A 26,345-nucleotide genomic window follows, 5' to 3' on the forward strand; every position below is an offset into this window, starting at 1 on the left:
ACCTAATTAAGATCATACTTCAGCTTTAACTGGATTCTTCACATTTAAATGTTACATATGAATGTTATGAATTAAAGGTATCACTAAAAGCCAGAAGACCCCAGTATAATGAAATGGGCATTGCTTTGGGGTCTATTGAAATGATCAACTGCTCCTTTTTACTGCCGAGCTACTCATGTAAAAGAACAAGGGCATAGTACATCTAAAATGGCAATTTAGGACTATGACGTCTGCCCCAGAGCTACAAATTTTTTAATAAAAATGGGTATAGTTCTTGTTGTATTTGACTATGCTACTAAGCCCTTGTGATTTATTTTAATAAAAAGAGTAAAGTTTATTTTTAAACAATTCTTACTAGCAATTATATTTTTCTAAAGGGCAGTTAATGGCATTCACTAAAATATGGCCATTTTTCAGGAGGTTATCTTGACTGAACGCAACACCAGAAAACTGTGCTTCGGGCTGTGCTTCTTTATTTAGCCTTCTTAGGTCTCGGCAAAGCTGTGATAACATTCCTAGCTGGCAGTTTACGTATTTGGCCAGAAAAATGTAAATACAGTACGTTGATTGGTATCTCTGTATATAAGGTGGCTGTTTCAATCAGCTTGAATGTAACTAAAATTGAAATACACATCTTGAGTGAATATAAAATATGAGGCAATTGCCTTAGGGTACGGTGGGTAGGCAATGTTAAAAAATGGAAGAGGTCATGGAGAAAAAAATGTCAGCAGAATAGTACCATCTCCACACTATTAAGTATATTAACTATATTAACGCCACGTGCAATGGTATAATGGCTAACAGTAATGGATAAGGTCCTTCAGACCAGCTGTACAGATGGGTCACATAGTCTCAGCCCTCACAGCCTTAATCTATTTCCGCCATCTTTCATCTATTATGACTACATCTTCTCTCTTCAGCTATTAATCTACTCTCCCCCCCCCCCCCTCCTACTCCCATATAGCCATTTTTATGTGCAGTTCTTCTCCCTACAGAAAATATCTCCTCTAGCATATGTAATATATTATGGAAACCCTGATTGTGCCATGGCTGCCTACTCCTTGACTTGTGTAACTGTGATTAGTAAAGGGTGCATTAAGACTGGTAAGAAAAACGAATTAACAAAAGCCCCTTCACCCATTCTTTTAGCAGATCTAATACTAAATTTCACTGCAGTTCTGATGATGTCTAAGGCCGCGTACACACGGGCGGACTGTCTGCCCAACTTAGTCCGCTGAACAGTGTTTCAGCGGACAATCCGCTCGTGTGTGGGCTTCAGCGGACTTTTTCAGCGGACAGTCTGACGAACAAAGTCTTACGGAATTTCCGTAAGACAGTCCGTTCAAACTTGGTTTTGTCCGTCCAAACTTGGTTTCAGCGGACAGTCCGCTCGTGTGTAGGCAAGTTGGACGGACTAAGTATAGCGCATGCTCAGAAAGGGTTTACACGGCCGAAGGTTGCATTGCAGTGTATAGGACGTCGTTTTTCTAGTCCCGTCGTATGTGCTGTACACGTCATCACGCACGCTTTCAGCGGACTGTCTGCTCATCGTGTGTGGTCAAGTCCGTTCATGCTAATTTTGAACGGACTGTCTGTCGGATTGTCTGCCGAACTTAGTTGGGCAGACAATCCGCCCGTGTGTACGCGGCCTAAGGGTGATAAAGAGTAAGACGTGGCTTGTGTTAAGCTGACCATACCACCGCTCAGCAACCAACACCATGGCCCAGCTTGACAAACTTTGATCTGAAGACCCAAAATGACTTTTCATTCAACTCTATGCACTGCTAAAAGTAGACCTGCAGTGGTATGTCCACTTTGTAAGTCCATAGGTACACATGCCCCTTTTAATGCTTGCAAATCAGCTTTGCAGAAGGGCAGAAAAAATGATTCAGCTCCTATAGACTTCAGTGGGATTCAGCAGTATGTTTGGCATTTGCAAACATCCTGATAGGTTTGACCAATGTGCAGCAAACTGAACTTTGGCCAGTTCATTCATCACTAGTATACATTAAAATATGCACTCACTCTTATATGGCTATACAGCAATATATAACTGGGGATGGATATTTCACAATGTATGTGCATTACTTTACATACCGTTTGCCAGATATTATTATTCCTTAATATGCATTTCAACTGTGTATTTGGCTGCCAAGCTGGAGTTGCCCTTTAACTGTCAACTAAATATTTAATCTGCTTTGTGTTAAACCATATCTGTTCATAAAGTCACCTAGTTTCTATTTTCAGAATGCATTCAATTTTCAGTTTCATAGGAAAGGTACCTGTAACTGATCCAGATTTATTGATTTTCTTAAGCAAATGGAGGAAGCGGTAGAGCTGTAGCATAGATAATGCAGGGAAGTTAACACTGACTGCTATGTGATTCAGGGTGAGGTCTTCTGGGAAAAAGAATAAGTAAATACCTATAAAAGTAGCACTAGATAAGCACTTCCTAAAACTGTGTCACTCCCCTAGGCACCAGCCACTGAACTAGATCTTTTTAACCCATAGTGTTCTATAAAGGTAGTCCAGTGGGGATCTGCCCTTTAAAGGTTATCTAAACAACTAAGCCATTGAAAACTACTGTCCCTGCAATACTTTTATATGTTTACTTTGTTCACCTGAAAATGATATATATGTGTGATATATGTATATATGGGAATTTAAAGGGTAAGTGGAAGATGAATTATGACTGTGACATTTAATTTATTCCTTCAGTTTTAACTGAGGGGTGGGTAGGTCAGTGGTCTTTTAGAAAAACAAAGCCATACTGACATGGTGTTGACCCAGGAGAGCTTGAGGCTCTAAAAGGGAACTGAATCATGGTGGATTCGCTTTTTAATATTTAAAGGACAAGTAATTTGACACTAACATGGCTCTACATAGTAACATAGCTCTATATCTGGAAAACAAACTTTACAGAAAGATTGTATGCATAAATAATGCACATGTTGTACCTCATAGCAACACAGTTTTAGTTTACAGAAGATAAATGACTAAAGGAAAGATTTGTTTTGTATTATGTTATATGTTATTGTCATGTGTTCTTTGCTATTAACAGGACCCACAAATATTGAAAAAACGTAATTTTTATACTTTGACAGAATATGACACATTTCCAGCTGTGTTACTCTTTCTTGTGTAACGACCTGCTGGGTTACATTTTCAACCATTTATATTATCAGCCATTTCAGACTGGAGGAGGCTCAGAAGAGGCTCACTGTGAAGTGTTTTAAAGGGATTAAGAGACAGGAAGTCAGCAGCAAAATGTATTCACTGGCACTCAGAGCTTTTTCTCTAGCTTGATAAGCTTTTAAAACCCTTTCAAATATACATGTGAAAGCTATTAACGCTCCCCTAAATATATCAACTTTCAGCTTCAGTTTACTGGTCTAAACTTAGAATGAGTAAAATACGGGATTGCCATTGCTGGCCTCCCTCTAAAAAGGTTAATTGATCAAATGTCTCTGGTGTACCTGGACAAGCTTTTGACAGCTGAAATCAGAGGGAAACAGAACCCCTGAACCTTATCTCATACAGCTTATTCAGGAAAGGTATTCTTTAATGGTCTGTGCTTTTGGTAAAATACCATGAAATATTGGCCTTGTAAAAATAAAATGGCATTGGATACAAATTTTTCTTTATACTGTGCCCTGATTGTGGCACTACCTGACAAACTCTAATTACATTGGCACTTAACTGGGAGATCATTGGTGTCTGATGGAGGTGGGTCCTCAGTGTGTAAATAGGCTGGTGGTGTGAGTAGAAGGGAGTACACACTAAAATTGAGTGGTTGCTGAAGCTAAGATATGTTTGGGTCTGTTTTGTGTATGCTGAAAATTTTGTGTTGCATCTGACGTACTCAAGAAAGCCATTATGGTTACCAGTTTAAGAGTAAATGTGGGTAAGAAAAGCTTTAAAATGGCATTGTCTTTGGATAACTTAAAGCAAGGCAACTGCTGATCAAATAGTGGCTAAGATGGCAACTTCCTTGGCTGTAAAGGATTGCATGGTTTAGTTCTGCTTTAAAGTAAGACAAGTTAAAACCCAGGTATAGTTATTTTTTTGTTTTCTATTGCCTGCTGCAAAAATGTTTGCTTTAATTCCTGTCTTCCTGTCTTAATTCCTGTATTGGAGATACAACAGAAGTGAGGAGTATACAACAGGAAGTGAGAATAAATCCTATCTGAGACAGTTGTCTACAGAACATTGGTCCTCACTGGAAAATATTCCCCTGACCACTTGAACTCATGACAACTCAAGAATTGTAGTTTCCCCTTAATTTCTGTCTCAGTGACAGTCGTCACCTGGACAAATAAAGGGGCAAATGTTCCCTAGTTTTCTGTAGCCCTGATGAGGAGCTTTCCTCTTTCACATCTAGAAATACATACCCTGGCAGAGTGTTCAACCTTTCCTTACTAGCCAAAAAAAAAAACAACAAAAAAAAAGGTTTGCCTTTATATACGTCTAAAAATCTTTGTTTCTATGTATAGATTTTATTTAGATGTGTACACTGGCTATATTTGTTACAAATATATTGTTACAAATTGTTTCAGCTCATCTCTGCACTAGTGACTATCATAGGTGCATTTTCTCCTACAGCAGTTGTTTAACAAGGATATCAATTGCAATATCTGTTATACAAAAGCCATGCTAGGTGCAACAACAAAATATTTTAGGATAATCCTGTCTCTTTCAATCTATTTGTGGTCTGCTTTAACATTGAAAATGTTAAAGCAGACCACAAATAAATTGAAACCATTTTAATGTCAAAAATAGAAGAACAGAAAGATCCAGACACCATGGGTTTGAATCCAGAGGGAGCATTGAATTCCCTTTTAAACTAACTACTTGTATCTAAACAAGTAATTAAATGTTTTTCAAACATGTACTGCCAAAACAGAGTTCATGTAGACACACACACACAGAAACTATACTGCATTTTATGAGCCTTAGGCCGCATACACACGGGCGGACTGTTCGCTCAACTTTGTTCGTCAAACAGTTTGACAAACAGTCCGCTCAAAATTAGCATGAGCGGACTTGACCACACACGATGAACGAACAGTCCGCTGAAACCGTGCGCGATGACGTGAACGGCACGTACGACGGGACTAGAAAAACGACGTCCTATACACTGCAATGCAACCTTCGGCGTGTAAATTCTTTCTGAGCATGCGCGAGACTTAGTTTGACGAACAAGCCTACACACGAGCGGACTGTCCGCTCAAACCAAGTTTCAGCGGACAGTTTTACGGAAATTCCGAAAAACTTTGTTCGTCAGACTGTCCGCTGAAACTGTCCGCTGAAGCCCACACACGAGCGGACTGTCCGCTGAAACACTGTTCAGCGGACAAAGTTGAGCGAACAGTCCGCCCGTGTGTACGCGGCCTAAGAATTAATTGATATATATATATATATATATATATATATATATATATATATATATATATATATATATATATATATATATATATATATATATATATATATATATATGTATACATATCAATATATAGATATATATATATCTATATATAGATATATCTATATATATATTTCCTGGACCTCCCCATATCAGCCTACCGTGGATCATCTCTGCACTCTCTGACCCCTCCAGGACAACCTTTTTCTTAGCCCATAAAGGGCGGTTGTCAGCCTTTTTTCCTCCTCGCTCCGGACACCTTTTAAAGAGTTTGTTTATTTTTGTTTATTTCTTATTTATTTTTTTCTCCATTCACCCTGTTTGGGTTCAGCTCCCCCCTCCCCATATAGGTTGTAAAGCTCCTGAGGAGGTGGGTTCCCATGGTGCTAGGATAGTATGGTACAGTATAAATGACTGTGTATTTCTGGCAATGTCACTGGCAATATAAATGACTGTATATACCTTGGTTAGGCAGGTGCTGGCACTCCCTCCTCCCTGGTGTTTGTGCGTACAGGCAGTGGTTTGGCTCTCTGAGACCTGTGGTGTGCCATCCCATGTGTATTCCTTTGAGAAAGCTCAGAGTCGGGCGGGTGATGTTAGAGGCAGCTTCCTCATTGGGTTGCCTATCAACCGCCAAAATGCTCGGTGCTGATTCGCAGCAGGCTCTGTCTTCTAGGTGCAGGCCAGGGCACTCTCTGAGACGCTCTGTGTTCAGGAGGACTTATCGCTGCTCTAATGCACTAATATCAGCCTCCTGCTGATCAGTCTGCTGCTCTGCTCTGGTAAGTCTGGCAGGACTTTAAATTTTTTTTGTGTATTTTTTTCTGTCAGAGTGTTTATATTTTTCTATGCCTTATAGGTCTGTGGAATTCTTCCTGCCTGTCTAGCTGCCTTAGCATTGAAGATTCAGATGGAGGGGCTTCTATTTAATTTAAATATTTTTTTTGTTCAATAAAAAAAAAATAAGTTTTGATTTATTAAAAAAAATAAAAAAAGAGAGCACAGCTTCTGTGTCTTACAGAGAGAAGAGCCCAGAGCAGGATAAATGCTCTCTATGAGGTTCCAAGTCAGCATTCTAGACTAGACATGGGACTAGAATGCTAGGGACCAGACATGACAAGTCGCAGAGTTGCATGCAGCTGGATAGAAGCTCGCCTTCACAGCATTCCAGATCTCCCTCGCCTTTACCTCACTGTAATCGCTCAGATTTGAGCCAAGGGAGGTCAAGACATCAGAAAGCCTCTAGAAAGAGAAAATCTGGGTGCAGACACAGAAGAAGATCCTCTTCTTCGGATAGGTCTTCGTCATCAGCCCAGGCAGAAGAAAGATCCTGTTGGGCCTGCTCAGCTGAGGTCCTCTCAGGAAAGCTGGTATGTGAATTTTGCTTCAAGGAGGCAGCTTGGGACAATGTGGCAGATGTACGTCAGGTGAAGTCGTATATTAAGTCCGCAGTCAAGGAGAGGTTAAAGAGCATTTCTAGAAAAAAGTGCTCACCCTACCCTTTCTTCGGCTTCTGGGAATTCAGAACAGGAAAAGCCAGTTGTTTCAACCCGGAGATTGATAGAGGCTCTGATTCATCTGATGTCGAGGTGGTAAAAGATGAATGGACAAGGCCTGAGAAGAAGATATACATCCACAACAGAGTGTCAAAGCTTTACCCCTTTAGCGCTAAGAATGCAGATTTATGGGACACTAAAGTGGATGCTTAATTACAGAGGTTGGCCCGCCATATTACGCTTCTGCTGGATGATTCGGTTTCGTGCAAAGACCCTATGGATTACAAAATTGACACAGATCTAAAGAGGTTATATTCTGTGGCAGGAGCAGTGTGTAGGCTGGCGGTGTCACTCACTTCATGCAGAAGGACATTTTAATTCAATTTCCTGCTCCAATGGGATCGCCTCTTCCATAGTCCAAAATCTGGTGCGTTTCTGTTCACTGGTTCTGGAGCGATTCAGGCAAAGATTTTTACCTGAATGTGCACCTGTACTGGACCAAAAAACACGTATTTTTTCAAAACCACACTACAGCCGCCACACACATGTGTAAACCAAACAGAGCAAGTGGTTTTGTGTATGGTATGGAAATATGTATCACTTTCCATATTGATATCAATTGTAGTTTCAACACTACCTATCCTGTGTGTTCTTTTTAACTTTTCAAATAAAATGTACTCTTTTTTACAAATACTGTTTTTACTTTAAGACTTTAGGATCTAGCCTTATAAAGTCCCACTAGAGGGAAGTTTTCAGTAATCTTTTTGGACTAATACAATTATTTAATTGTTTAATGGATGCCTGAACTAAACTATCAGTGATGGTGGTAAAGAAGAATTCCAGTTCAGCTTGGACAACTATAACCATGCATATACCTTACCTGTTGAATACCTCTAGAAGCTGGAAATTATTGTATCAGACACCACTACTAAGTGATCTCCATTAGCCTCCAGGTCCTATTTCCTCAATGAATGCATGAAGTGTTCTCTGATTGGATTTAGCGAAGCACAGTGGTATAGAGGTCTCTCTCACCTAGCAGTAAAAAGGGTTGCTGGTTCAAATCCCAACCACAACACTACCTGCCTGGAGTTGGCATGTTCTCCTTGTGCCTGATTGGGTTTCCACTGGGTATTCCGGTTTCCTGCCACACTCCAAAGATATGCTGGTAGGTTAATTAGCTTCTGTCCAAAATTGGCCCTACTGTATGAATGTGGGTTGGGGACCTTGGATTGTGGGCTCCTTGAGAGTAGGGACTGATGTGAGTGTGCAATGTATGTGTAAATTGATGGTGCTATATGGACATCTTAATGAGATGCAATGTACAGGGATAGAGATAATTGTAGACACACACACTCACTCAGGTTGAACTGGATGGACTGGTGTCTTTAGTCAACATTACTAACTATGGAAGTGGGCTAGTGACATTGAGAAAATGCAAAGCATAACTATTAAAACATTCCATACCTGGAATACTTCTTTAAGAAGGAGTTTTTACATAGTAAGGCTAAACTGGCAACCACCTTTCCAGAACTGTTGTTTTGTCCCTTTCTGGACTACCAATGTTGGAAATATATCAGAATATAATAATAACTTGAGTTTGAACATTATGTTCCTTTTACCATGCTGTATTCATGGGAATGTGTGCATATAACTACACAAACATTCACACACTTCTATGCAAACCAAAGTTTTCCAGGATGCTCAGCAAACCTTTCAATATCATATTGGTCATTTTTAAATGAATTTCTAATTTTCCAGTAAATTGTGTTTGCTGTCTAAAACCTATCTTCTACATATGAGTAAATTTTCTGCATTCTTCAGGAATGTTTGCCGTTTAATGATAAGCAAGTCTATTTCATTTCAGTTTAGATGAAATCCTCTAGTCACTGGCAGTAGAAACTCATTTCCTGCTGCTGAGAGACACAGTTTCCAACACAAGACTTTGATATCTGCATCAAGCAGCTCAGCATTCGGGGTAGCAGCATTTACTGTATCACAGGACCAGATAATATGGGTGAAAGCAGATAATGATTTTTTTTCCCAAAATATTCTGTTACTGCTTAAAGAGCAAGGAACAAGGGAGATGAAAAAATAATACATATTTCATAATGCATCCAATGACATACAACAAATGGAGGTGCCATTAATTATTAAAGTACAGTGAGTCTTGCCAGGTTTTGCAACTAAAGACTTCTTTGAGAATGGGCAGGTGACCTTTATGTACATATCCCTAAGGCAATAAATGGGAGATAAGCACTATTCCTTGGCCTTTCACACTATATGGTGCATATTTTTAAAGAAGCTTTTGTGTCATTGAAAGATTTGTCACATTCATAAAGCATATTCACCTCCATGTTTGGTTGATGAAGTCACTGCTCACCCAACATTTTAATTTATGTTTCTTCAATGGAAAATCTAGTCAGAGTATTATTGGTTTTATTTATATAATAAATGATGCTATACTTAATGGTATTTTAAACCTTTGTTGTTTTATTGCTTTTATCTATTCACAATTCCTTACATGTGGAGACGAGCTCTGTTTCATCCCACTGGGTTGTTACATTCATCATGGTAAGTTCAATGCACTGCATATAAGTTTTAGTTTAAAGTGGACCTGAACTCAAAAAATGAAACCGTTCTATTTTATAGGGCAGCTAAGGACAAACCTCACCCAAAACTAGGATCTAGCGTTAAAATCCTAGGTACCAGCACAACTCAACCTGCATATGACTATATAGCAAGCAAAACATATGTTCTGTTAATTATGAATAGCCTTTATTTTAAGAAATAAACCTTAAAGCGGTTGTAAACTGCAGGTGATTAAAAAACAAAAATTCGATGCAAGGCAATGTCATAATGTGCTAGTATGCATCGTATACTAGAACATCATGATAAACTTAAGAACAAAGCCCTCCCATGCCGCAATGTCACCACTGAGACAGTTGACATCTTCCCCCATCTTCCTTCCAGGTTCACTGCCTCCAGCTACATGAGTGTCAGGGGACGCGATGACACATGCACGCGGGAGCTGCTGTTTTCAGCATGGGCTCCGAAGGTCCGGCACTGTAAGCTGGACCTTCAGAGCACATGCACCGGTGATGTCATCAGCTGCATGCACTCTGAATATCTCTTAAACTATCTCCAAGTTTAGAAGATATTCACAGTACCTACAGGTAAGCCTTATTATAGGCTTGCCTGTAGGTACAAGTGGCAGTACAAAGTTTACTACCACTTTAAGGTACCCACATGTTTCAATAAAAATATTTTATTTTTAGTTTTTAAATACTGATCAGATCTATACTGACATTTTTGCTTTCCCTTTTAAAGGTAAAGTATATAAAACCCTGTTGAAGATTCACAATGCTAAGCTACTACCTCATAATTAGAAGGTTTGTCAACTTGCTGTGTGTACTCTTTCAGTTGACCGTTGGGATGCCTATCTGATAGACCTGATAAGTAGCACAACAGTCAACTGAAGAAGCATACATGGCAGGATGGCAACACTATTGCTAATTGTGAAATAGCAGCCCTGTGCTTTCTGCCTTAAAGAGGACGTTTTGTTACTGAAAGGATCTCCACGCAACTTCATAAACACATTCACAAAGAAAAAAAAAATGACTTAAGAAAACTGTACACAGTAAAAATATAGTCGCAAATAAAATGAGAAATAGGTCATAGTTTTATATACAATTTAAAGGAAATCAAAATAATGAGAAAGCTTGGGGAATGTTTGATAGTATACTGTGCCTAGTAAAATCAAACATATGTTTCTATATTTGAACTTTCACGTTTCTGGATAACCAAAGGAAAACCTCAAAGAATGTATTGGAAAGCAATTGATTTGCATGAGTTTTAGATCTCAATGCCAAAGCAATCTAAAGCAGTATCATAGAAATAACATTATAGGGAATGTGATCAAATGTTCTGATCTTAAAAAATAAATAAAAAATAAAACATAATCAAGTAACACATCCTGCAAAGTCACATCCTTTTATGTGGAGTCCTTGAACAGATCCCCTGCTGAGTCGAATTGGATGGATGTAAGTTTCTTGTCATCCATGCCCATTCAGTTTTTATGGGTGGCCAAATGTAAACGGACTCCTTTTTCCATTTTCATCAGACAACTTCTAATCTTGTCCACAAAAATGGTAAAGGATGCAGATCTATTCCAGAGAAAGGCGGATGTAAATGGACACAAGTCCATTTACATATACCTGTTCATAGGGCTACATGGACCTTTTGATCAGGTCCACCTGAAAAACTGACAGGTGGGCCTGATTGGAATGTCTGTGTGAAAGGGCCCAGAAGAGATGTGTGTATAAAGCAGCACACAGTGGAATTCTGTAATCTTATAAAGTCACTGACTGACATAACTGTTTCCCTGCATGCATTACTATTCTCTTATATACTCTTATCTTATAGGTAGGTGCATAGCCACTATCAGCCAGAAGGTTGAGAGAGAGAGAGAGAAGCGTGCAGCCCCTCATCATACCAATACAGCAGGAAGAAGTGTAATGTTAACACTGATTGCTGTACAGTAGTAGCAGGACTGTGCACACAGGTAGCCTCTCCTTTCTCAGCACATTGTTGACCTACAGTCACTGGGGGATGACATACCAATGGAATGCAAGCTGTAGCCAATTGCTGGGGAGCAGTCTGACCCAGGAATGCATTGCATAAGAGTCACCCAGAGGTCTGATGTGGGAGCCTATTCAGTGATATGGCCACTGTTATTAGAGGAGAGAGTCTTTAGTGGCAGTGGGGGGCTTCAGGGACATCCTCTACACTGACAATAGCACTTAATTACCCAGTCACCAGAGAGGTTTTATCAATTTCCATGGCAACCTGGTAACAGAGCATTGTTGAGCTGCATTATGGGGGGGGGGGTAGCTCTTGCATGAATAAACAGCTCTTACATGAGGAAACAAAGCCATGCCTCTCTAGAAAGCTGACCACCTCCACACAGATACACAGTTCAGGACAAGTCATAGTTAATCAATATTTAGGAAGCAGTCTGATGCCTCCAGGCAATGCCACCTGCTTGCCTTTTTTGGGTACAACTTGCACAGTTCAGGTCTACATGAAAATTTGTATGTCTGCATATGTTCCTACATCAAGCATGCAGGCTCATATAACTTCTGCAAAGAGTGGGAGTGCATGCCAACGGATGTTCAATGAATGCAGGAAAATCTAGGTTTGTGACTGTAGATTAGCTTTATTTTTCCATTAGCATGCATTGAAATTACTTAATGCCAAGACATTCACTTGTGTGCTTTTTTAAATTTAAATATGGTTATTTGATACAAAAGTGAAACAGGTGTTACATGCATTCCAAGGTACAATTATAGTGCAATGTACAAAGAGATGCATGCAGATTTAAATACAAAATCAACAAATGCCAACAAAGGTGGCTATATATTGAAAAGTAATCAAATATTCCTGAATTATATATTCAAAACAACAGCTAGCAAACTGATCAGTATCCAACTTGGTTAAGTCTTATCTGCGCTTTCTAATTTATCATAATCAAGGGAGGGAGGGAGTCCAGTGTGTAGCTATAAATTACTACCTACGAAGGTTTATTAGGCACCCAGAATGGTTGATAGGTACTTTTTTAACAAAATGCTACTGACATTAAAAACTCAGCACTCCCAAATATATAGCTTAGTGTAGACTAGTAGGCTGAGTTAGCCCCTGCATTCTTCTATTTTACATACTCTAGCAGAAATATCTTCCAATTTGCAAATCTGCAACTGTCCACCCTAGTGTTTTGGTTGTTTCCACCTTTGCTTGTTCCAGCAGTTCCTTTTGCAAACCCACTCATAATAGGCACAACAGGTGTGTAGATCCAGGATATCAAGTATAGATGTAGTATGGATTTTGGTGCAACTGACACAATAAGGGCCTCTATAAGGTGATACGAAGTGTAATAATTATGTGGCAAGTGTTGTTGTCCATAATTGATCAAATATACATTTTCACTGATCTGAAAGTAGTAACATGCAATATAACAGATTTTTCACCACCATTAATCGTTGCTATGCTCTATTGACCAGACCTGTAAATGAGTTATCGCAGAACCCTACAAAATTAGCTGAACAAAACAGCATGTCTTTTCATTCCCTAATACACCATCTGCAGTATTTGTTCACTGTGTCAATATTTGTGACAGGAAAGATTAGAAAACAATGGACTCTATGCAAAAGGTAGGATCACTGCATTCGCTTTTATACTTGGTTTTTCATACAGTCCTGAATCCTGGCAGGTGCTAGTGACAAACCAATGTGATCAAAAGGAGCTGTCCATTCAGCACTCAGGAGAATGCAGAAAACACAGTGAGCTTTATCAAAGCTTGAAGAACGAAGTGAATGTTAGATTAGGCAAATAACTTGCATACTAGATTAAAGCAAGTGAAGCTTTGAAAAAGTGCAATGTTTACAAATGAATATGCTGACGGTGAACACAAAAAAATTGATATTAGAAAAGCTGAATGATTATGTGAGAATACTTACACATATGCTTTATAAACAAGTAATCCCCAATTTACATAAGGAAGATGTTCTGTAAGTCTTTACATAAGAGCTGATATGCATTTAGTGGCAGGTCAACTCCATCAGAGTATAAGCATACAGAAAAGGTAAGTGCACATAGCTACCAAAAGTTGTAATAGCCAATTATTCTTTATGGTAGGCACAGTTTATAAGCTGCAATTTTAAAAGACATAAACACTACTGGAACAATTATCAGGCCAGGGTATGAAGACATGGATCTGTGAGCATCAGTAGAGGTCTATTCATGGTTGGGGTTGGGACAACATTAAAATAGGGAGCTGATTACATGGCCTGCATTTTATCACTCATTTCTAAATGCAGGATGCTCTGCTGACTTAAATGATTAGTGGAGAGTCAGTCAAATTAAATTGATGGGCCACATCACAACTAGCCTTTCTTCCACATTTTTATTTTGCTTTTTTTTTTACTAATTTATTTTAATAGTACACTAGCAGAGCACCACTGTGCTTTTTTAAAAATGCAGTATGAGCAGTAAGAAGCTGTACTGCTTTTTAAAATGGATCACTTTGTGTGAAAATGTGCATACACTTTAACCTTCACATTATTATTATTATTATTATTTTATAAAAGGAACAGAAAAAAAGAATCAACCTCCATTGGCATGATGGGTAGAACAAACAGCCAAAACTTTCCAAAATGTGTTTTTCTGCATAGTTAATCCATTTTAAAACAGACTCATCCCTTAAATACAACTAAAAAGACAAATGAATTGAAAACATTGTATTCTCAGAGCCCTAATATCACAGCGGATACAGGGGAAGGCAAAAAAAAAAAAAGATATACATTGGGGTCCAATTTTCTCCATGCAGGTATATTTTGTGCATCTAAAAACACATTTTGCCCTCTGCTCTAGCAATCTACTCATCTGATTTGAACTGACACCTGTGGAAAACCAGTCATCATTTTTTGTAGCTCTTACTGTAAAGAAGTCTTCCTGTATCTGAAAAACCTATCTAGTGGCAAGGGAAAGTCTATCACATTTATGTGAAATACAAGGCGATCATATTAACCCTTCACCCTCACCAATGACTCTTGTCACTACCTCACTGGAGAATTTTTTTTCCTGCCTCTTAGGTCATCCATACCCCTTATTTATGTAGATGCCTTCCTTTGCAATCATTCCATTTTCAGAACATTCAAAAATGTATTTTTGTAAAATGGATTAGGGAGAAACATAATGAACAATCAAAATGATCTGTTCAAATTTAAAAATGTAATTTAAGGACCAATATCATTAAAAATACTGTATTTTGATAACATTGTGGGGTTAATATACATATGATTTATTTATATTTTCTCCACATTTATATACATGCCAAGTGACAGTGAAAGGGTTGGGACAAGCTATAACATTGTCAAGGGTTACAGTGGTAAACTTTCCTTTTGAGTGATGCTGAGGGTGTTTCAGCAAAAACATAGGCCATTTTTAATAAAAATTGACTGTTGTATGCCCTCCAAGCAGTGGTATAGTTAGTTCCAACCCCTGTCTGTCAGCTTCTGTTGTTCATGTGAATGTTCATGTGAATGTGAGAAAAATCTAAATGAAGAAGTAATAAACGTGAAAAAAAACAAAGAATTATTATACTGGATTTTATCACCATGTATTATTATTAACAACATTATCATATAATCGCTGTTATCAGAATACAATATTTTGCATGAGGGTGATCCTTTAACCACTCCCCACTTGGCCTATAGCAGAATGATGGCAGGCGGTGGTTCCATTATCCTGATTATGACATCTTGCAGGATAACAGCTGGCACGTGCCCCTGGGGGTAAGCAGCATAGCGTTCGGTGGTTCGGCGTGTCAGTCTGACACACCGTAACACTGATCTCGGTAAAGAACCACTGATGGGGACTCTTTACCACGTGATCAGCCGTGTCCAATCACGGCTGATCACAGTATAAACAGGAAAAGCCGTGTATCTGACAGATGCAGGTAGAGGAGAGCCGATCGGCTGCTCTCCTGTCAGGGGGGTCTGTGCTGATTAATTATCAGTGCCCACCTACCAGTGCCACATATCAGTGGCACCCATAAGTACCCATCAGTGCAGCCTTTCAGTGTCCATCAGTGCTTCCTATCATTGCCCATCAGTACCGCCTATCAATGGCCATCAGTGCTGCATGCTAGTGCTATCTATCAGTGACCATCAGTACCGCCTATCAGTGCCCATCAGTGCTGCATATTAGTGCCCATCATCAGTGCCCATCAGTGCCACCTCATTGGTGCCACCTCATCAGTGCCCATCAGTGCAGCCTCATCAATGCCCATCAATGCCCATCAATGAAGGAGAAAATGTACTTATTTACAAAATGGTATAACAGAAACAAAGAAAAATGCTTATTTTTTTCCAAATTTCTGGTCTTTTTTTATTTTTTACGCAAAAAATAAAAACCCAACAGTGATCAGATACCACCAAAAGAAAGCTTTGTGGGAACAAATGATAAAAAAAATGTGTTTGGGTACAGTGTTGCATGACCGCGCAATTGTCATTCAAAGTGCGACAGTGCTGAAATCTGAAAATTGGCATGGGCAGGAAGTGGGGAACGTGCCTGGTATTGAATTGGTTAAAACAACCTTTGTGTGTTTATAGGAAGAAATGTTACGTTATGCAGAGTAAAACAACAGGATAGGTTCATGATTAAACAGATCTCTCGATTTTCCTCTATAATCAAAACAATCAGAGGAATCAAAGAGAATAGCTTTCAGACAATATTAGATGCAGCTGAGTTTAGATTCTCCATCCATATATGATGATACATTTGTGTGGTTGACTGATGTCTTCAAAATCAATGTGCTCTTTGTTCAAAAAGTTTTCGGCCTGGATTAATTAACAAAATGTATTGGCTATCATATAGACTGCCATTTACGTACTGAGCAGCAGCCATCCTGCTTGATAGGGGTAGAGAGGATTTCAAGTTTATCACATCTCATATTTCCATTTACCATGTACTCTTATGCCTATTCTGTATTCATGGTATACATAATGTGTGCATATTGAACCTTCATAGGTTTTGACTAAGCAGGCAGAGGTTCTTCTAAAATGATGTGGTGTCTGTAGCAGATATAATGTATATAATATCTAATTTTGGAATTGCCTTTTACGTTTGTTTGTTTTACGTTTGTTATATGAAATGAAATGGGTCAATAATCAAAAGATATAAATGGATTTATATAAATGGACCAACAGTACATTTTATGGAGGAGTAGTTAAAGGTTTCAGCCATTTATAAGAATTAGGATACCCAAGAAAAACCTAACAGTGAAAAACCTAGAGATATTTTTCAACATATAATTGATCTAGTGTTCAGTGACACTAACTGACACTAATGCTGGTTATACAGTATACTCTTCTTTTACGTGTAATGTAAGATTGCAGAGAACTACAAGTTGCAAAGCCAAAGTACAAACATACAAGTTATATCACTTTCTTTACGATCTATAAACACGTTATTATGTTTTGTCCTTCTATTCATCTTTAAAGTATCTTGGCCATTTAAGTTAACAACTGTGACTAAACAGAATGTGGGAGTGCAAAGCATGCTTGATACCCTCACTTACTTGAACCTTGAAATGAATTGCACTCAGAGTATCAAAATCAATAGTATTTTCTATTTGAATTCCTTTTTCTATTTCATGCACCTATATTTGCCTATACAAGCAGACTAAACTTTCCAGCAAGATTGACAAGGGTTGAGAAAATCCATGCTATGTCAATCGCTCAAGCTAGCTGGATAGTGTTTTCCCAAATGTTGTCACTTTTTCTAGGTAGCTTGGTCTGTACAGATGGATAATAAATATAAAGACATGGGCAATAAAAAAAAAAAGCTACAACATTACACACAGTAAGCCAATACCGTTTTGATGATTCAATAATTTTCCTCAACAGTGGTCCCTTGAGGTAAATTGTAAGTCTCTTAAAGCCCAACTGCAGGAAAAATAAAGGTCTGCACTCGATGTTAGGAAGCCCAAGTACTTGAGGAGTTAACTGCTCCTTTAGTCTAGAAGATGGTAAGAGCACTATTACTTACCTACCCCTTGCTCCCCTTGCATATGATGCTCCCCAATGCTCTGGTAGTGGACTGTCTCTCAGCATCCTCACATTCAGTGCAGGGTTATGAACCAAGCAATGGTCTTGATGATATCAGAGGACCTTAGACTGATGGAGCATGGGGGAGAATGGGTTGCTGGAACTAGTCTAAAAGCACAGAGATGCAGGGTAAGTAAAACTGCTTTTCCTGGTCCCCTAAATTAAACAAGCAGTTAACCCGTGCAGTGCAGGCACAACCCAACTTTATAAAAGAGACTTTTCATTTTCCTGGAGTCCAGCTTTAAAGTATAGATCTAAATGTTGAATTATCTTCCGAACATTCTAGGGCATCCTTTATCAAACAGGGTTCATCCAGAGGCTGCTAGAGTGCTTCCAAGTAACCTCTGACATTATTGATTTTTTTAGCTATCTGTAAGGGAGGACCCCAAAAGCACATTCTTGCAAGAGACTATGTCATGTACCTCTAATGCACTATTGGCTAATTATTACCAGGGGTTCTCTGACACCAGAAAGAGATTTCAAGGGTTCCTCTATGTAAAAAAAGATGAGAAAGGCTTACTACTAGCCCTGCTTGGGAACCTCTTCAGATTGCTCTTGTTGCATATGGGGAGCTGTCCATTCAACACCACTTTGCTCTATTCATTCTACTGCTATCCCAGCCTGGGAACTCTGCTCTATTCATTCTACCATTAGCTCATCCTGTGAACTTCTTCATATGCCCCCTGCTGTATATAGGGAGCTGTCCATTCAGCACCACTTCACTCCATTCATTCTACTACTAGCCCTGCTTGGGAACTTCTTCAGATTGCTCCTGTTGCATATAGACAGCTGTCCATTCAACACCACTCTGCTCTATTCATTCTACTGCTATCACAGCCTGGGAACTTCTTCAGATCCCCTTGTTGTATATAGGGAGCTGTCAATTCAGCACCACTCAGCTCCATTCATTCTCCTACTAGCCCTGCCTGGGAACGTCTTCAGATTTCCCTGCTGTATATGGGGAGCTGTCCATTCAGCACCACACTGCTCCATTCATTCTACTACCATCCCTGCCTGGGAACTTCCTCATATATAGGGAGCTGTCCATTCGGCACCACTCTGCTCTATTCATTCTACTGCTATCCCAGCCTGGGAGCTTCTTCAGACCCCCTTGTTGTATATAGGGAGCTGTCCATTCAGCACCACTCAGCTCCATTCATTCTCCTACTAGCCCTGCCTGGGAACGTCTTCAGATTTCCCTGCTGTATATGGGGAGCTGTCCATTCAGCACCACACTGCTCCATTCATTCTACTACCATCCCTGCCTGGGAACTTCCTCATATATAGACAGCTGTCCATTCAACACCACTCTGCTCTATTCATTCTACTGCTATCACAGCCTGGGAACTTCTTCAGATCCCCTTGTTGTATATAGGGAGCTGTCAATTCAGCACCACTCAGCTCCATTCATTCTCCTACTAGCCCTGCCTGGGAACGTCTTCAGATTTCCCTGCTGTATATGGGGAGCTGTCCATTCAGCACCACACTGCTCCATTCATTCTACTACCATCCCTGCCTGGGAACTTCCTCATATATAGGGAGCTGTCCATTCAGCACCACTCTGCTCTATTTATTCTACTGCTATCCCAGCCTAGGAACTTCTTCAGATCCCCTTGTTGGATACAGGGAGCTGTCCATTCAGCACCACTTCACTCCATTCATTCTACTACTAGCCCTGCTTGGGAACTTCTTCATATGCCCCCTGCTGTATATAGGGAGCTGTCCGTTCAGCGCCACTTCACTCCATTCATTCTACTACTAGCCCTGCTTGGGAACTTCTTCAGATTGCTCCTGTTGCATATAGAGAGCTGTCCATTCAACACCACTCTGCTCTATTCATTCTATTGCTATCCCAGCCTGGGAACTACTTCATATATAGCGAGATGCCCATTCAGCACCACTCTGCTCTATTCATTCCTCTACTATCCCTGCCTGGGAACTTCTTCGTGTATAGGGAGCTGTCCATTCAGCACCACTCTGCTCTATTTATTTTACTGCTATCCCAGCCTGGGAACTTCTTCAGAACCCCTTGTTGGATATAGGGAGCTGTCCATTCAGCACCACTCTGCTCTATTCATTCTACTACTAGCCCTGCCTGGGAACTTCTTCATATCCCCTTGTTATATAGGGAGCTGTCCATTCAGCACCTTTCTGCTCTAATAATTCTATTACTATCCCAGCCTGGGAACTTCTTCATATATAGGGAGCTGTCCATTCAGAACCATTCTTCTATATTCATTCTACTGCTATCCCTGCCTGGAAACTTCTTCAGATCCCCCTGCTGTATGTAGGGAGCTGTCCATTCAGCCCCACTCTGCCCCATTCATTCTACTACTATCCCTGCCTGGGAACTTGTTCAGATATCGGGAGCTGTCCATTGAGCACCATTCACCCCCCAGGCAGCACACTCCTAGCCCTGTCTGCACGGACGGATGACTAACCTGTAGGTAGGAGCTGAGTGTCTGTCCCCGTTCCCCAGCCGTGTTGTGATCTGTATGGAGAGGAGGAGGAGGAGGAATGTGCTTGTGTTCCCCTGGATGATGATAATGATGATGATGATTCCTCCTCTCTAGTCACTCCCGACTGACGCGTTGTCTCCCCTCCTCCTCCGTCTCTCCCACTCCCTCTCCGAACAGCGCAAATCCCAACTAGTCTTTGCTCCGCATTGATTGATAATGATCAGCTGGCTCTCAGCCTCGTTCAGCAGCCACTCGACTGTATAGGAAGGCGCCTCCCATTACAGCTAAACAAATCTTCTGAAGGGGGGTGGGGGGAATGCTGGATGGTGCTGATGTGGGGGGGTGACCTTGCATTTTGACAACAAGCTGTAAAGGCTGGGTCCCCCGGAAGACAACCCCCATTTGACCTTCTTGTAAAGATCTTAATGAGATACTTCATTATTTCTGTCAACTTTGCTTCATTGGGCAGCGTAATATTAATCATGCCTGACTACAAAGAGCGACTTCACCCTTGCCAAACTCATCCCTGGTAGCAGGCAGAGAGGGTTCATGAATTAGTCATGCTGAGCAGGCTGGTGCTCTCCTAGTGCGGGTATTGCAGATACGGGAGCTTTGTCATGGGCTCTTCCAGCAATAACACTGCTTATTATCAGCACAATGATTCACAAAGGCTGTGCATGTAGCAATGGATGTGTGCGGTACAATCAGTCCAACATCTACTGACTACAGCAAACAAATATTACATTGGCTGCTCTGCTTTATTGCCCATTATCATTGCTCTTAGCACTTCCTTGTAGAGCACTGTGCTCATTTAACCAGCTGCTGAGACACATTAGACATCGCCCAGTAAATACATCATAGTAAGACATTACATATACCTAATGTGCTAGCAAAAATGAAATGAATCTAGGAAGAAAATCTTTCATTTTTTTTTCTAGAAGCATATTGTACAGATGCATACTGAAAATTCAGAAACAAAATTGCAATCAAATGTCTTGCAAATTCATAGCAACTGGCACAGGGATTTTTGTACTTATTTTATGGTGTGTACACAGCTCACATCATGATTTAACCACTTCAGCTCTGGAAGGTTTATCCTCCTTCATGACCAGGCCATTTTTATTCATTTTTTGCAATATGGCACTGACAATTGACAACACAGCCGTGCAACTCTGTACACAAGTACAATTTATGTCATCCCCCACACACATATAGAGTTTTATTTTGGTGGCATTTGATCACTTCTGCCGTTTTTATTTTTTGAGGTATAAACAAAAAAAAGACTGACAATTTTGAAAAAAAATAAAATAAAATCCAATTTGCACTGGAAGTGCACTTGGAAGTTCAGTCGCTTTAGATCTGAGGGGAAGATCTGAAATGAGTGGAAGCTCTGCTGATTTTATCACCCAATCATGTACAAGCAAAAATGCTGTTTTTTTTTATTTCCCTTGCAGGTCCCGCTCGGATCTACAGCGACTGAACTTCCAAGTGCACTTGTAGTGCAAAAGTGGATTTGTCTTTAGTAAATAAACCCCAATATGTCACTCAATAGAAAAATAGAAAAAAAAAATCGAATTTCTTCATCAGTTTAGCTCAATATGTATTATCTGCTACATATTTTTGATTAAACAAAAAATTCCAATAAGCATATATTGTATTGGTTTGCACAAAGGTTATAGTGTCTACAAACTATGGGATATATATTAATGGAATTTTTATTCATTTTTTTTTTTTTATTAGTAATGGCAGTGCTCAGATACTTATAGTGGCACTCTGACATTGTGGTGGATAAATTGGGCACTAAGTGACGCCTTTTTTGGTTACCAGTGACACTAATACAGTGATCAGTGCTAAAAATATGCACTGTCACTGTACTATTGACATTGGCTGTAAAGAGGTTAACATCAGGGGTGATCAAAGTGTTAAATGCATGCTTACTTGCTGTATGGGATGTGCGTATACTATGAGAAGGCAGAGATCCGTGTTCCTGCTTCCCTACTGACAGAACAGTAACAGCAATCTGCCCTTTTTACATATAGGCGATCGCCATTCTGCTTCTATCCCAAACAATCGGTGGGTCCCAGAGGACATTGAGCCCACTGGACCTGTTAGTTGGCTCCAGCCGTGTTCAATAAAAGCGGGAGCGGTTCACCAGCAATGCGTGTGTGTGCCCCAGATCCAGAAGTGCAGGATCATGTACAGGTACGTGATTCTGCACAGGAGAGCCATCGGACAGGAACACAATCATCAGAGTGAGAGTAATAATTCTAGTACCAGACCTTCTGTGTATCTCTAAACTGGTAACCAATAAAGGCTTATAAAGCCTCACCTATGGAGATTTTAAAATACTGAAGTTTGGCACCATTTCTCAGGCGTGTGCAGTTTTTAAGTTTGACATGTTTGGTATCTAACACCATATTTTACCAAAAATGTAGGTATTATATTGTCTCTGTGTGCACTGAAATTCATTAAAATGTATTTATGCATTAGTGTGTAAAATTGCGTTAAAAAACTGCTGCGCAAATACCGCACAGCAGAAAAATAAGTAAAACCCACCATTTTATTCTCTAGGGCCTCTGCTACAAAAAAATTAAATTTTTAGGGGTTTTAGGTCATTTTCTAGCAAAAATACAAATTTTTACTCGTAAACAAAAAGTGTCAGAATAAGGTCTGGTCTTAAAGTTGATGATGCCTGAAGTACTCCTTTGATGTTGCTCTTCTCTATGTGGCCAGGCTGTGAAAAGTCTCAGACATGTGGTATCATCAAACTCAGGATGAGTAGCAGAATGTGTTTTGGGGTGTAGTTGCAAGTATGCCTCTGCCGAGTGTGAGAAATAACTTATGATGCTAATATGACATTTTTATGAAAAAAAATAAATAGTTAAATTCTTAATTTTCCAAAGAATTGTGCGAAAAAATTACAACTTCAAAAAAAATCACCATGCCTCTTACTAAATACCTTCTACTGTCTACTTTCCAAAAAGCGGTAATTTGGGGAATATTTGTACTGTCTTGGCATGTTAAGGCTGCAAAAAATGAGATTTCATTACATCAGTATATGCCATGAGTACAGCCAGCTTCACACTGAGCCGTGTTAGAGCCAAAGTGCCTCTCATTTTAGTGACATTTTAGCTCTGTTTAAGAGCAGCTTTTCAGTGCGATTGGGGCACTTTTACCCCCCACTAGTGGCCGAAGAAAGGGTTAAACACACCCACATTGTGGCACTTCCGAAGCACTTTTCAGGTGCTTTGGTAGTGCTGCCCATTCATTTCAATGGGCAGAGCATTTTGGGAGCACTGTAGCGCTCCCAAACCGCCCCAAAGATGCTGCTTGCAGGACTTTTTCTGACATCCTGCAAGAGCACCGCCCCATTGTGAAAAGTCACAGTGAAATGAATGGAAGGCGGTTTTCAGGCGTTATTTAGAGGCTATTTCTTGCGCTAAAAAGCCTGAAAACTGCCTCAGAGTGAAGCTGGCCTACATCAGGTGTGATCAATTTTCAATGATTGGTACCATAGCTTGTAGACTCTACAATGCCCCATACACACGATGAGATTATCGGACGAATGATCATCCGTTTTTTATTGCATGCTAATCTCAGATCGAATCTGATGAGTTTACTAAAGTCACGAAAATTCCCGCACGACAGAAAAAAAATTCGGAAGTGATGTCATGTGTTGTAATGCATTTGTATTGCATTTTCGAACGATAGCCGTACTGATTAAACGAAAATCGTACGCTCTGGCATCGTACGAAAAAAATTTCCGTGCATGTCCGATAGAATAATATCGGATGAACTGTCCTAATCGGCTCTCGAAAGCTCTGTACTAACGATCCGATTATCGTACGATTGCTTCGAAAGCGTTATTTTCCATACAATTTTCTGATCGTGTGTACGGGGCATTACTTTCACACTGACCAACTAATATACACTGATTTGGGTTATTTTTACCAAAGAAATGTAGCAGTATAAATTTGGGTCAACATTTTAGAACTTTTTTGCAAAAAGTTATAACAGAAACTAAGAAAACACATTTTTTTCAAACTTTTCGATCTTTTTTCATTTGTAGCACAAAAAATTTAATCCCTAGTGGTCCCTTAGTCCCTAGACTAAGTACCACCAAAAGAAAGCTCTATTTGTATGAAAAAAATATAAAAATTTCATTCAGGTACAGTGTTGCATGACCGCGTAATTCTCATTTAAAGTGTGACAGCTCTGAAAGCTGAAAATGCGCCTGAGTAGGAAGGGGGAGAAAGTGTCCAGTAATGAGGTGGTTAAATTGTGCCTGCCCGTTAAATGGCACCAAACTAAGGTAGCTATAAATCTCCATAGGTGACACTTTACATGTTACCAGTTTAGAGTTACAAATTAGGTCTGTCACTAAACCTATTTCCCTCACTCTGACATTCACGGCACATGTGGTGGGATTGCCATTTACATTATTTTATTATTTCTTTTATTTAAAAAAATTACATTTGGATCTTAATTTTTTGGGGGGAATTATTTTGTTGCTATCGGAAGGGATGAACAACATACCTTGTTCTAGCATGGGCCTTGACAGGTCCTCTTTCTAGAGAAAACTCTCCTTTGCCCTCCAAAGCATCTGATCAATCCAACATCAGTTCCTGCCCCAGGAACTGGATTACATCTATTGCATCCTTAATGGCCTCCCAGAACGCACAGGAGAGCCAAAAAAAGGTGACGGCAGTGGGAGGGGTGTCCGACCCCCTTCAGCCACATGTAAAATGAATCTAGTTGCTAGGATTACTTTTACATTGAAGGGAATCACCAGCTCAAGGTTAAACAGGATTCACCAAATTTTCAGCAAAACAAGCTGGGGCAGATTCACTCATCCCTATTTGCTAGAATGAATGTGAAGAATGCATGTGCACCAGGCAAACACAACAGACTGTGGACAGCTGCTGAATCACACAAGTACAGTAGCTGTAGAATTTGTATGTTTCTCAGTATGTGAATCTGCTGGCAAAAGCTCGCCATTGTGCTGAATTTAAATTTATGAACCAATTTGGCACTAGGACAGTTAACGATCAAGTTCATTTAATATACATAAGAGAAAATAAAAACAGCATTTTTTCACCCCCTAGAGCTAACCATGCCAGAACACCAGGTATTCAGATGGGTATACGTGGAAAAAATTTGCCATGCAATCACTGACAATATTACCCCTTTAAGTAGACTCTGTATGTATTTACAATAAAGAAACTCACATTGGTGCTATAATCCTTGTCTTATGTCTTTATATAATATAGTTTAGCTTGTTAGTTAATCCTTGCTCATATACCTTGGCCAACAATGTTGACCAACTCTGTGTTAATGATTTATTATGCCTTACAAGGAAACACATAAATAGACCCCTGCCCAGAGTCATTTTTGGGTGATCTATTATGCCTCAGTTACTGTTTCTCACATAAAATCCCATCTCACATTTCACAGCAATGTCAGGTGACTTTTAGTGGTGTAAAACCCGATCCCAAGGTCAACGGGTTACAGATCAATAATGTGTGACTTTTGACTTTTAATAAATGTTAGTGATTTCAGATATTTCTGTTTCTCTCTAACCTGCTGTCTCCTGAGGGCTTCATACATTCAGAGTTCTGGAAGAGCTGCCTTCAATTTCAATTGTCTGCATATTCAAACAGAGCTAGCAGTAAATGCTATTTACAAAGTTTACATTTTACAGCACTGGTGTACACTAAAATTGAGAGAAAGCTTGAGTAACACTGTAGCACTCCAGCCACATTTTTTTTGTGTGGAGTTGTGAAGGATCCATTCGCAGCCAGGTGTGTACTGATGCTTGGAAGTTCAGTGGAGAGACTCCCCTTTCACAGGCTAGGCTATTGAAACAAGCCCAGCTTCTATGCCAGGTATATATTTCTATGGAAAATTAATTAGAGGTCAGGGTGCTACATAGAAACATATGTACAATTTTTTTGGCATTTAACACCTTGGCCCTAAGGCCAGGTCTTGGTTACATGGTCAACTCTGGAAGATGTTAGGACCCCATCATTATTGTGAGAAAAAAAAGCATGTACATTATGGCCAAATTAATTATTCACATGCTCCAAACCTATTAGGGCCGGTTCACACTGCGGGCGATGCGAGGCGACACGACTTGCCTCGCCGCAATCTGACAAGTCGCCCCCGTTCTGTACAATGGAACCGTTCTGAGAGGAGCGACTCGAGTCGCTCCGACTCAGAAAAAAGGTTCCTGTACTACTTCTGGGCGACCTCGGGGCGACTTGCATTGACTTCTATACAGAAGTCATTTGCAAATCGCCGC

At 39.9% G+C, this 26,345-nt stretch overlaps 1 protein-coding gene across 2 annotated transcripts in view; it reads right to left on the minus strand.

Moving 5' to 3' along the window:
* The window catches only part of CPLX2 (complexin 2), a 306,204-nt gene that overhangs the window by 84,423 nt on the left and 195,436 nt on the right, over positions 1-26,345 (minus strand). Inside the window, exon 1 of one of the 2 annotated variants that reach the window (XM_077472612.1) lies at positions 20,027-20,238. The exons of the other annotated variant lie outside the window; for it this stretch is intronic. The gene's annotated coding sequence lies outside the window, so the exon portion shown is untranslated. Of the gene's footprint in view, positions 1-20,026; positions 20,239-26,345 lie in introns of those variants that run through there. 2 annotated transcript variants of the gene reach the window in all.

The sequence above is a fragment of the Lithobates pipiens genome, unplaced genomic scaffold (assembly GCF_037356315.1).
Source record: "Lithobates pipiens isolate NorthernLeopardFrog02 unplaced genomic scaffold, aLitPip1_a1.2 Scaffold_8, whole genome shotgun sequence".
Taxonomy (NCBI): domain Eukaryota; kingdom Metazoa; phylum Chordata; class Amphibia; order Anura; family Ranidae; genus Lithobates; species Lithobates pipiens.